This window comes from Salarias fasciatus, chromosome 17 (genome assembly GCF_902148845.1).
Source record: "Salarias fasciatus chromosome 17, fSalaFa1.1, whole genome shotgun sequence".
Classification (NCBI taxonomy): domain Eukaryota; kingdom Metazoa; phylum Chordata; class Actinopteri; order Blenniiformes; family Blenniidae; genus Salarias; species Salarias fasciatus.
In genome coordinates this window covers 20641086-20645174 of record NC_043761.1, presented here as the reverse complement: position 1 = coordinate 20645174, position 4089 = coordinate 20641086, and the positions used below count along the sequence as shown (strand labels likewise).

The following is a 4089-nucleotide window of genomic DNA, read 5'->3' as shown; positions in this document are numbered from 1 at the left end:
GACCCGGCCACCAGGCGCTCGCTTACGAGCCCCAACCCCAGGCCTGGCTCCAGGGTGGGGCCCCGGCTGCGCCATACTGGGCGACGTAACGACCTTTGTTCTTTTTTTAATCATAGGGGGTTTTGAACTGCTCTCAGTCTGGCCCGTCACCCAGGACCTGTTTGCCATGGGAGACCCTACTAGGGGGCATAAAGCCCCCCGGCAACATAGCTCCTGGGATCATGCGGGCTCTCAAACTCCCCCACCACGTTAAGGTGGCAGTTCTAGGGGGAGATTTTTTTACACCATTTTATGTTATTATTATTTAGTTGTAAACTGACAGCAGCAGCCTACAGTAATTCTCTATAACTGGAGGTGACACATGAGTGCTTCCTCGCACCACTGCAGGTTCTACGCTGTACTGTACAGCAGCTGGAGGTCGGTCGGGCATTTTTGGGGCAGCAGGATTACATTTGTTTCGCTGTTTGGCCCGCAGCTGTTCTGACTCTGATTCAGAACGTTCCTCCTCTTCACTCCAGTCAAGATCGCTGCCACTGCAGGTTCTGCTGGACTGTCCGACACGTCTCCGATTCCCCCTCACTGACCTCCTGTATCATTGCTAAAGCTTCTTCCACCTTATATCTCTTATTTATGCCTCTTTTTATTGTCTTTCTTTTGGGATTTGGTTGATATTTTTGGCCGTCTGTCTGATTGTCTGCTGTCAGAGCCAGCTCCCTGTTCAGATGTGCGCATGAACCAAAACAAATAAATAGCAGAAAAAAAAAAAAGCCCCGTGAAGTGCGTCTTTTTTATCAGCGGTCTGTGAGACCAGTGTTGGCCTTTGGAGGTATAAATGCTTTGTAATATTATGTGTGTCATTGTTAGGACCTTATTTGCTTCAGAAAAACATACAAGACACATATTTAGGAAAAGTCAAAGAATTAGAGGACAGGGGAATTATTAACGATTATTAACAGATTTATTTGAATTCTAAAAACCAAAATGGTCTGTCAGACAGTCTTGGATGTTCTAGTGTTAAAGAAGATAAAAAAAACAATTATGTGCTTCATGAGTGATTTTGTGTATCTTTCATGACACTGACAAGCTGAAACCCTGCCTCTGAGTTTTTCTCAGACAAATTATCATCAGATTCTCCGCTCCCCTGCCTGCTCACACCTTCTGCACTAAACTCTCACTGCACCCAGCTGATTCTGTCGACCCCTCCCCCTGGTGCGCGGCCACACCCATCTCGGCGCAAGTGCAGCGGACCGGCCAGAAACCCTCTTCTGCGCCTGTCGAAAATAGGAATGCGCGGCCTCCACCGGTGATCCACAGCCAAGTTGCGCCGTCAAATTAGAGCCTTATAAGTTTGTGTGATCCATTGTAAGAGCTCTGTGCAGCTCCTGCTGCTTTCAGGGACACTTTGTAAAAGTGTCTCAGTCAGCTGTTAGCTTAGCTGTTGGCCACCAACGAAGTAGCTGGCTTTGAACGATTCCTTCATGTTCCAACATCAGTTGACAGGACGCAATCTCAACTTCTGAGATGGTGGAAAGAAGATTTAAATGCTCGGATAGAACAGGAGAAGTTGTTATTGATGGACAGTTCAGTTCTGAGAGGAAGGATCTGAGCGATGTAGCGGCGGCTTGGAGAGAACGAGGGAAACATTGTTCTGGTAGGTTTAATTTCTGGGTTTAGCGTGGCTGTTTACTGTTCTGCTTGTTGTTTCATCTTCATCTTGTTGTTCAGGGATCATTGTGTTGCTCTCAGGACTGAGGGAGCTGTAGCTGACAGTCACAAAAAAACCCAAACAAAAATTGGCTGGACGCCAAATCAAGTTGCGGACCCCTGACCTACAATAATAATGATAATAGTAAATAATTCTCAGAACATTTATACCATGGTTGCTATTTGAAATTTAGGCTTGGAAGTCCCACAGCATGGTACGTGGGCATTTGCGTGTTGTTTTCAGCTGTTTTTTTCTTCTTTTTTTTTTTTTTTTGTGCACTGTTTTCTGTTTTTTTTTTTTTTTTTTTTTTTTTTACACTGTTTTCTGTATGCGTTCCGGTACCTTATGATTTACAAATTAAGCACTGAGTAAGGATATTTTACTCTTGGTTAGACAAAAGACTTGCCTGTTGCTGATTAGACTCCTGTTGGGTAGACTGGTACTGAATCGGTCATGAAGGCTGACCAGGGCGGCCCACAACACGTCCGGGTTTATGCAGACAGCTGAAAGTTTTGATGAGTTGTGAAACAGGGGAGATCTATGGTAAAGTAGAGAGAACCCATCTCTGTTTGTCATTTTTGTGTTAATTATACTAATCATGATGAGGTTAAGTAAATAAGTACCATGAACAGCGACAGGAAGAAAATTGAGCTCTTTGCAGCAGACGCTCTCTATCTCGGTCGCCATTGGGAGGCAGCATCCACAAAGGCAGCTATGACCGACTCTCTCTTTCTCTTGATAGCTACCATTTTTATTGTCATCTCCGTTGTGACTTTAATTGTCGTCCTCGCTCTGTATTTGGTTTCGTGTTGGTTCAAATTGAAAGGGTTGAATGCTCATGCTTACAAAACTGCAAACAGATCACTCCTATAAACACTGCTGAGAGGTGAAACAACTTTGTGACGTCACTACCCAGAATACTTTGCAACACACACAACAATGGCAGCCTACGTGCAAAATAAACTATGTTAAAATATAGATAACTGAATATATATATATATATATATATATATATATATATATATATATATATATGTGTGTGTGTGTGTGTGTGTGTGTGTGTGTGTGTGTGTGTGTGTGTGTATATATATATATATATATATACACATTAAAATTTATTCATAAATATTTTACTGACAGCAAGACGAACCACATAGAGCAAATTTATCATGCTAGTTGTGGTTCATTTTAAAAGTCTGGCAGCAGCACTTGAGAGCAAGAGGAATAGCACTAACTCCGCGCCCCTTACAACAACCAACCCCATCAAAGCACAATCACTCATCTGAGACAGAAAGAAAAAGCCCAAATATCCCCCCACCAAACCAGAAACTGGACAGCTCGCTGAGGCCCAAGACTGCAAGATGCTGGTCGATATATAGCAGCAACTGATCTTTCCACCTGAAATTGTAGCAACCACCCTTAGGCCAGACTTGGTGCTCTGGTCCCCTTCACTCTGAGGTCTGTTTACGTCAGAGAGCTCACAGGTCCATGGACTACATGGCTACAGGACTGCGGCGGGGTGATCTCTCTCCAGGATCGCGGTGGAGAAACAAAGTCAGGATCTGGTGAGCTGATGTACCGTCGCGTTGTCTGGTTCCCCAGCCTATAGTTCATTCGTCACTTCTGATCTCTGAGGGCGCCAGTGATGGCTCACCTTTCCCCTTCTCCAGGGGGATCCTGGACATCGATGATGGCTGTGGCAGCTTTGACTACTCTGATGGGTTGCTGGCTGTTGACAACAGCAGCAGCAGCTCATGTCATGCTTCACTGAGGAGGTCTTGGCCCTCCTTGGCCACTCTTGGTCCGGTGAGATAGCTGGTTCTGTGATGAGAAAGTTTCTCAATTCTATTATTCTGTTATAACTGTAGTAGATTCAAGAGATCTTTTATTGTCCAGCATGGACAATAAAATAGCCATTACCACTTGACTTTTGAATGTTGGATTTATTTATTTATTTATTATGGCTGTTGCTATCTGTCTTTTTAACTGTGCTTTTTAACTTTATTTCTATTTATGGGTTTATGAATGTGAACAACAGACTACACAATTTCTTCGGGATTAATAAAGTATTAAAATATATATATATATATCTTTATATTGTGTACAATATTAGCTACCTAGTTTAGTTTAGCAGCAGTATTTTTTTGTACATTTTGACCATATAGTGCTGCAGTGGTTAGTGCTTTCGCCTCACATAATAAAGGTCATAGATCAAGGATAGGGTAGGGATGAAGGGTCAAATCAGGGGAGTTTGCGAATACAGTCCCCCAACAGCAGAAATTATGCAGTTGATATTTACGCATTTGGGGAGTTCACAGGGGTCAGCACAACCTCAGTGCCATGACTGAGTCTGGCTCTGGGTGAAGCACCTGCCAGGTAAGTAA

The 4089-nt window shown here is 43.6% G+C and overlaps 1 pseudogene; it reads right to left on the bottom strand.

Annotated features, from left to right (window-relative positions):
* Positions 1-3947: 3947 nt before the first annotated feature.
* On the bottom strand, positions 3948-4089 carry LOC115404747 (uncharacterized; annotated as a pseudogene).